At 28.3% G+C, this 9874-nt stretch overlaps 1 protein-coding gene and 1 non-coding gene across 4 annotated transcripts in view; one reads left to right on the plus strand and one right to left on the minus strand.

Annotated features, from left to right (window-relative positions):
- Positions 1 to 9874, minus strand: part of LOC106691081 (uncharacterized) — a 597463-nt gene that overhangs the window by 121766 nt on the left and 465823 nt on the right. The window lies entirely within an intron of this gene.
- TRNAV-UAC (transfer RNA valine (anticodon UAC)) lies at positions 6857 to 6929 on the plus strand. Its single transcript has one exon. It is a non-coding gene; the product is annotated as a tRNA-Val (tRNA).

Below are 9874 nucleotides of genomic sequence, written 5' to 3' on the forward strand. Positions count from 1 at the left end.
ATAGCTAACCTTATAGATGTGGATAGCTAACCGTTTATAATTTTTTAATTGACAGTGAAATTAAATTTAAAAATATTGTTAGTGCCCATCCTAGATATAAAACTTTTCGAGAATCAATACAAGCAAACCTTTAAATTTTGAACTATATTAGCCAAAACCATGACAACATTTTTTTAATTTAATCGACCATGTACAAATACCCCTAATTGCTAAGTGGTGCCTTATTAAATAATATAGAATTAATGAAAATTTGAAGGTTTTGATGAAGGATTTTAGAGAACGTATATAGCCGTAAACTAATAAATAAAATCTTGCAGAAATAAAAAGGCATCCTCTATACTATTGTAATGTATCCCCGTTAATCACATCTTCCACTGGCCACACTAAATAAAACTAAATATTGTTAGTTGTATTAAACTAAATAAAATCCTGAAAAATGCCAAGGGATATAGGGGAAGAACAATTCGAACCAGATGGGAAACAACGTGGAATTCAATTTAATTTGCGGACTGGAATTCAGAAGGGAGTTTTAAGAAGATACCGGGACTTGAAAAACTGCCCTTACGGTAAGAGTTACTCACTATTTCTTTTCATTTCTCTCTTTTTCAACTTTATTTATTTTTTTTTTTTATAAAGCTGGTACTTTATTACTCATTTCTCCTGCTTCTTCTTTCCTCTTAATCTTTAGCACTTTAGAGCCAGGTGATTTTTAAGGAATTTAAAGTAAATTAAGCTCTGTAGAAGAAACAGAAAATATTCCACTTTTCTTTTATTCTTAATGGATAGTTTATCGTCCTTAAAAGATTTCCTTATACAATAAGAATAATTGAGCCAGTTATTTTTGTATTAAGCGTCTTATATATTTCTTAATTATTATGCTGAGTACTTGTGAAATATATTTTTAAAAAGTAGAAGATGCATATCATAACATATTTCAGACAATGCTAATATATATTTTAGCATTATATATATATATATATAACTTTAGATTGAGATTTGAGATTGCCATGGAACATTTTGCACTAAACATTGAAAGCAATGGTGAGATTTTCGCGTCCCAGAAGAAGTCCTTTAGCTGTTACCAAGATTTATTAACATGATATTTTTATTATAGAGTATGAAATGAGTTTTAATAGTGTTATATATTGACAATAACTCATAAGCAACTCTGTAGTAATGGAAATAAAAAACCAGTTTAACTCAAAATCTTAATGGCCCATAAATTCAGTTTTTCTCTGGATCCATCATTGTATATGGTGCTTGATATAATATTTATATCAAAAGAGAGGGGGGCGGAAAATCTGATAAAGATTCCTAAGCCGTGTCAAGAAAATGGATGGTATTCATTTTGAAAAATTATTTTCTTTATTGTTCCTCAAAATTTCTATAGTAACGTTTTTCATCTTAAGTTCTGGTAGATATTTATTTATTGTTTGAGGTCAACTGCATCGTTTTTGTTTTTTTTAATTTGTTTTATTTCTTAAGAAATATAATAATATTCTACAGTTACAGGCGATATAAAAATTATGTATGATAAAAATATATAATCAAAATAGGCATATAGATAAATAAATAAGTATAAGTAAAACGTGGAACAAAATATAAATTATAAAGAAGATCCCAGAGCAGCGCTCTCACTGTGATACTAGCGTTAGAGCCAATGGGTATTAAGTAAGTGCACTGAAACCATGAACACCCAAAACATCAGAAGAGAAATAGACCACAACCAGAAATCCATTTTTCAACTTTATTTTACAATAAATCTCTGCCGGTTCAACCTTTGAGATTGATTTTAGAAATGGGTAGAACTAGATTGGCATTGGATCAGAAGATTTATGTGATTAAGAAAGGCAATATGGAATTTTTTTACATATCTTTAGGGATTTTATTTGTAGTTGATTTTTCCCCTCGTACTTAAAAAATATTATTCCTCAAATATCTTATGAAGATGATTTTTTGAAATCAATCACAAAAAAAGATGTTAGTAAACAAATTTGATTATGTCGATATCTTCATCCGCTATTTTTATGAAACACACGTACTAATCTACTGAACCCTAAATATTCCCAAATGGAACCTTAGATATCTCACTAATCTTGCGCATGGTCTGCAGTAATGTCGAATCCAAAACTTTTTTAAGAAGTAAGCAACCAAATAAAGCTTTACAGGGCTCACAATTCCTTAGAGTGAGAGAGGAATTTCCCGACAAGCTTTATGGCCTTGGAAAGGACTTTGATCCTCCTAAGCCCAAGACGCGGAGTTTTGGAGAAGGCTGAGCACACAACCACTGAGGACCGAATTACTGATGAAACTAGGCTCTTTGGCTCTCTCTAAAAAGGTTCCCTTCTCCGGAAAATCCAGCAATACAAATGTTTTGTATGGAGAAGGGAAACAGCAATAGGACCTTAAAGAAAGTATAACTGTTTCTGAAAGACCATCGGACTTCCTGAAGAAGAGAACCGTATTTTGAAACTATAACGTACGACCTAAATTTCAGTATAATTAGTAATTAAAGAAGTCTCTTACTAACACCAGCATAAGCATTCTCACCGTAAAGTCAATATTGTAGAGAGGTTGATTCAACGTTCTATGTATCATTATGAAAATCCTATTTAAAATGGATTTTGCAATTTTATACGTTTATTAACTTTTATTTTTATTTGACATATGTTATCTTAATATTTAAATCGTGTCAAAAATACTTTCTTTAGAACTTTATGATCTTCAGTAAAATACATGGCTATAAACATACAGGTTATAATAAATGAATTAATTATTTCGATATGTTATCTTAATATTTAAATCGTGTCAAAAATACTTTCTTTAGAACTTTATGATCTTCAGGCTGGACAAATCTGTTATCCGATATGATTTATGAATGAAACCACTTGCAATTTTGTATCATTCTGAAGGTAGTGAAGCTTTGAATTCATGTAAAAAAAAAAAAAGAAAATCAATTTTAACTTTTTTTAAACTTTTAGATATGAAGGAACAAATTGTCGAAGTTTTGTTTAGGCTTAATGGAACAATTCATCCAATTTTGATGAAATTTATAGATATTACTTAGTTAATCCCTGGTAAATTTTTACTTTTCCTTGCCTTCGATAGGAATACAGGTCCCCTGGGTCCAAATAAATGTTGCGTGAAACTGAAATTGCATATTTAAACTGGGTATAACTGCAAATTTTTCGATACAATCGACTGATTGGAAATATCAGTTCATCAAAACGATTTTTCTTATTTTTTTGATTTTCTCAAAAACAGCTCTAACGATTTTGATTAAACTATGCCTGCCAATGTACAATTTAATAATCTTGACTATCAGCTAGGTCTTATCTTCATAGAAATTCTCTAACAGAGATAGAATACCTTAAATGACTTTTTTTATAAAATCTTCCTCCAAAATTCACAATTTTGTTAATTTGAAAAAAAAAACTAAACATTTTACATTACTAGCAATAATAAGCAATAGCTAAATACAAAATATTAAATTTCAGGAATAAATAAATAGATACATCAGATCAGAACGAGAAAAGCCGAGACTGCCCGATCTTTCTTGATTGCATCACAGCTTGGTTCTCTTTTGTTAAACTGTTGTATTATAGGCAAGAAAAAATATTATATTCACTACTGTCACCACAGTAACTCTAAAAACTGAAATTTATAGAAATAGAAAATTAAATATTTTTTTATTCATAATTTTCACCTTCTATGGGCTTAAGATTTTATTTTCGAAAATCACAAAATTTTCAATAACTTGAACACGAACCTTTTATCAAATTACACAAAACCTGTAGATGTATGAATGTACGCTTTCATTATTACTCTTAGGTATTTTTCTCGAAGCATCTATATTTCTAGAACTCAAAATCCAAATAAAGTTGGGAGTTAATTTAAAATAGGTATAGTGTCAATTGTTTCTGATTCCATATTCCACTTCACTTACGGATTCGAAAATCTATTTCCTTGATAGCAATATATTACGTAGATTTAAAATCACAAATCATTAACATTTAAATTTTAATTTATAAAATTAATTTCGAAAAAATGGAATTAAGAGAGCATATATGTATATATATTAAAAATACAGAAGATTAAAAAGTGTAAATTATAGGTATTTGCAGGAAAATACAATTTGTAAGAATTTCATTCATATTTTTTTTAAACTTTTTTCTGAAAATGATAATTTTTTTGAAATTTAAAAACAAATTACTATAAACGCCATGCGTTTTTATTTCCTTTTAATTAAAATTGGAATATAAAATCTCAATAATTCTTAAATGTTTAGTAGTGACTTGTAACTCACGCTTGTTGAACAATTGCAAGTAAATAAGAGTTATGATCAATCTACCATTAATAATTATTAGTGATATTCAATCTTCAAAATAATTAATTCATTTATTATAACCAGTATGTTTATTTAGCCATATACTTACACAATAATTCGTTCATAAAATTAAAGCAAAACATTAATAAATATATATATATATATGGTATTTCACAAGTACCCAGCTTAATAATTGGAAGACGCTTAATACAAAAATAACTGGCTCAATTATATACATATATATATATTATTATCATTATATACGTTTTAAACCGATTATTTATTGATGAAATAAAAACCCGCATGGAAAACACTCGCACGCAAAAGGATGCCATTGTTCCCTCAGGGAGTTGCTTCGTTTCGTTTCGTATCGCATTAAAGTGGAAAAATTAGCATTTTGTTCAGGCCATTATAATTATTCATTGAGTGTCAACTGCCACAAATTTTGCATATCGTCTCGATAACTAACAGAGTACACTGAGACCGTGCGTGTTGAAGCGAGAGAATGCAGGTCGACTAAAGCTCTCGGTAATTATCGAACTTAATGACGATCTTAACAACATAGGACTAACCCTGCTTTAGCGTGTCCCCTCAAGAGCTCATGTATTGTACAGCACATGTTGAAATATTACAGCATATTTTTCTTTCATACGTTGTAATCAGCATAATAATAGTAATTAAAGACAGCTGTTCGAACCGAAGGTTCGCAAGGTCAGTCTTAACATTATCCTCTTACTTATCAGTGCAAATTAGATTTTTATAGGATTTCTTAATTGGTGAATACAACAAACGTTTAAATGTTTATGGTGCTATAACCTTTGTTACATTTGTATTAGCGTAAATTCTGATAGAATTTCTTTATTTCCTAAATAACTAACTTCCTAAATTCTCTACTGTCTATCGGGCCAAATATTCGACCCAATATTCTGGCTTAGATGCCTTTAAGACGTTTTTTTTGCTTCTTAAGAACAATTGGAATCTTTTTTTTTTTTAACTTTTATTGGAATAATACCTTCTGCCACACTCAAGAGCAATAGGTATTAGGAAAGCAAGTTCACTATCATATTAACTCAAATAAAAAGTAAACAAATAATAATAACAAAAATAATAAATATAAAATGGATGAAAATAAAATTATTACACATCATGAATAAACATAGGCAGATAACGTGGTTAAGTAATAGAAAATAAGATAATAAATGAGTTAAATAATTAAAATATTTATATTCTGCCAAGTGTATCTCTCATAGTTAACAAAGATAAAAATCGCTTACCAGAAGAACTAATAAATAAATCTACCACAAAGAAAACTAAAAAAAAAATATTTATTAAGTACCCAATTAACTTCTATGATTCCCAGTAGCTGATTTTGATTCACCAAATGACCATATCTGGGTTTATTCTTGACTCTACATAATTATTCATTACATTACGATTAGAATTAGCATCGTATGTGTGCTTACTTACAGATATCATTTATTTAGATATTATTGGATCCATATTTTTATCGTATTTTGTATAATCTTGTTTTATTCTCATTATTATATAAAATTATTATTCACTTCAATTTCTTTTGAGTTTTTTTTTTAATTTAATTTTGTAATAATTATTTTCTTACATCATTTTAATTTTAATGTTAATTAAATTATAAGTTGTATCCTTGAGATCAATTCATATTGTACTCATCTAGCTTAAAAATTGTATAGACTCCACAGCGCTCTAATAGTCAAAATCGTAATAATTACATTTCCCTTATGTCAATAATTGTTGTGTTATTTTGAAACCGACCGATGGATGTTGTCATCTGATCGTGCCATATTGGATGTAATTATTTTTAAATGAATAAAATAAAAAATATATTTATACATATATATATTTAGCCCAGCCACCCATTGTAGATGATATGAAAGAGCTTCTCTCCAAGCCGCGTCACTTGTATTAATATGAAGTAATAGAATTATTTTGTTTAATATATAAGTAAAGAAAGAATTTACATATAATATAATTATAATAACAATAAGATATCCATACGGATTAAAAGTACTAGATCTATTCTAAGCTATTAAAAGAAAAAAATATTTATTAACTGTAAATTTGCAAGAAAGAGTTTGAAAATTATAAACATATTATTTCTATTATAACTATAATTATTGGTTATTGATTTCATGTTTTATTTTAATTATAACTTTTTGTTTGATATGAATAACTAAGCTTTTAAAAACAAAAAGAAACTAGTATTATAAAGTCCATTTCATTAATTATAAATTTATTTCAAGTTCATTAAGATTATAATTGTTTCCTTGACACGTAAACTCAATGCCAACTTCCTTTCTCAGGAGAGTTTCATCCAAATAACAAACAATGACTAATAACCAACAGTAAAATTAGTAAATATAAAATTATGAAACAATAAAAAAAAAAAATATTATCTATATTATTTGGCAAAATTATGTACAACTGAAATTGTCACTTGTACCAAGGTATAATCAAGAATTGAGTTATTTTTAATTAGCATCCTCCCCTTCTATCGGTTCCGTGGTGTAGTGGTTATCACATCTGCTTTACACGCAGAAGGTCGCCAGTTCGATCCTGGCCGGAATCATTTATTTTTAATAGTTATTTTTTATTCCCTGTCTCAATATTTGATTATTTAAATAAAATTTTATTTTTATATATTTTTTTTAGAATTAATTATTTGATAGTACTTGGTTAGTTATAATACTATACATAAACTATTTATTAACAAGGTATGAAAAAGTTAATTTTTTTATTCTGAGACACGCTCTTGTTTTCCGAACTGAGTTAACTATTTGATAAATAATAAATAAATTAAATAAAAAGTGTACCTTTCCGAAATTAAGAACGGCTTGAGACGAAACAAAGTGTGTATTCAAAATGGATTTGCAGCTTTACTGACCAGAAATTTGTAGCGTACTTGTGAATGTCTTGTCGACTTTGTTCGGTACTTTATTTGTTGTTTAAACTTAGTTTTATTTATTTTCATTATATTTGTTTTTTTATAATTTAATATATTTATTAAAAAATATTTACATATTGTATAACATTTTGTACTGTAACATCGATCGGTCATCGAAATCATTTTAGTGTAAAGATGCATAGAAAAATATTTTAATGAAGATATTGCATTTTTTACAACTGATAATCCCTTTGCATGACTAAAGGTCAAAAGTCCTGTGACATCTACGATGTAATACGCTTTGGGACTAAGTTACCTTTACTGGATATGTAACCTTTATTAAATGTCATTGTTCTAAGGACATGTATAGGATGGATCAGTGATACACAAGACAGGTTAATAACTCCCATCTTTTTTGCTTTACTTTTTTTAACGTTATTTTAACGGATATTAATATCACATGATATTGTCATTTTAAAATATCTACACATAGCCGACAACCAACGTTTGGATACACAATACTTTTGGATTCCTAAAAATTTTGAACTACGACATTTTCTGAACTTTTGCCCGTTTACAGCCTCAATTATTATTCATTTATTTTTATCGATTAATTATCCATTATTGTATTTTAGAAGAAAAAACAAACTCCAAAGTCTAGTAAAAAGTAACTAACTTCAAATGTTTTTATTTTTCAACAGTATTTTATTTTATTCACCCTTTTTTGCTCTTTTGTTATCTCTATCCTATTACGCCACTCCTTTCTTTTTATGTTTTTTGTTTATCCCTTCTTTTTTATTTCAAGCAAACTTCCCTTTGTTCTACTTTACATCTTAACTCCTCTTTCCTTCTTCTTACTCCTTATCTTTAGATATACAACTATCTATTATTTATAATTTATACTTCTTTGTCTAGTATAATGTATATATGTTATGGTTTTATTTTCATATAGGGTACTATTTTAATTGTTTTTCTATATCCTCCCATGAAATTCCTCTAACTCTCATTTATATCATACAGCCTTGATGAAGGACAAAAACGTAGGCCGAAACCGCACGAATTAAGAAGTTATTTCATTATTTACTATACCCACCAAACATAGTAAAAAATTATCTTATTTATCTACCTGATCTTTATTATTTATTTAAATATGTCTTTGTTTAAATTATAATTTTTTTTTTACCTATACTTATCAAAAGTACTAATGAACTGTTGGTTTTCAGTTCATGGAAGAACGGTTCTCGTTTAGTCGTCCATTTTATTCAGAGGTCCCTTTAGCCAACTCCCAACTCCGTCAACATCGTATATCCACGACGAAATCCTCCCTTTAACCTTCTGCCTTCGGACCGAAATACCGGGTCTCTCAAGGACCCATTTTCGCTACATGGCCTATTAAGTTGGATGGAAAAGGTCTATAAAGAGCCCATGAAGGCTGTTAACCGCCATGAAGGTACGCCAGTGACCCCCACATTATATGGTTCAAAATATTCTCTGATGTACACAATCTACTCTTACTTAAATTATTTTAATACCTTTTTTTAATCGTTAGCTATGTCTCACTATCTACGTCTAGTCAAAAATCAATATATATAAAAAAAAAATCTTTGTTCACAATAAGAATTTGAATAACTGGGCGATTTACGCGTTTTTTTTTTCAAAATATTCCCTTTCACCATGGGAAGGTTTTAAAATAATGAAATCCTGGAATTCTTGGGTAAAAAAAAAGTTATGAGAAAAATTAGGCGTATTGTTTCGTGTAAAGTAGTTCAATTTTTTTTTTTTAGAAAAGCGCATTTCATATTCATTTTTATTGTCATCACAAATTACCAAATACCATTTTAAAAAAAAATTAAAAATTGGAAAATTTTTTAAAAAATCTTTGAGTCACTGTTGTTCCATATTTGGTTTCAACCGTTTCCTTCTTCAAACCCGCGTCAATGTTTATTAGTTCCACCTTCTCAAAAGATAATTGTAAGCCTGTTTTCTTTGCTATTTTCGAGAGCGTGTTTATTTGGGCAACCACCTCTTGTGTTTCCGCTAGAAGGGTATGCAAGACAGTTAATTTTGGCGTTATTGTTCTTAGTCCCTAGGGTTGGCCCTGAATTGCTGATTAATAAAATAATCTATAATCTATCCTTATATAAATTTAAAATACTATAATTTCAATTCTTTTTATTCAAATCATTTCACAGATATACGATTTTTAATGAGAATTATTTATTTATTTAAAAAAAATAAATATAATGTTAATATTTAATTAGTAACTAAAGGAAGGAGGGATCGCTCGTTTAGTGGTCAGATTCATTTACAAAGAGCTATTTTTGTAATTACTAAAAGAAACAGCTCTAATTCAGCAAAAAAAAAACAGAGCATAAAAGGGAAAGAGCTAAGAAAAAACTGTATCCCTATTTCTTGCTTGATTATGGACAACTCATTCAATAAAAATGGATGTTTAATTAATAAACTCATCTTCTATATCTACAAATAGGAGAAAAAAACTGTATTCAAAAAAGTTGTTCTGCCGAACTGTATTGGTTGTTAAATACACAGTACGCTTATACCTAGTAAAAAAAAATTAATTCATGTAAAATATAGGCATAGGATAGTAAAATTATACTTTGTGATAAGTA

The sequence above is a fragment of the Halyomorpha halys genome, unplaced genomic scaffold (assembly GCF_000696795.3).
Source record: "Halyomorpha halys isolate HHAL.00 unplaced genomic scaffold, Hhal_1.1 Scaffold51.1, whole genome shotgun sequence".
Lineage (NCBI taxonomy): Eukaryota > Metazoa > Arthropoda > Insecta > Hemiptera > Pentatomidae > Halyomorpha > Halyomorpha halys.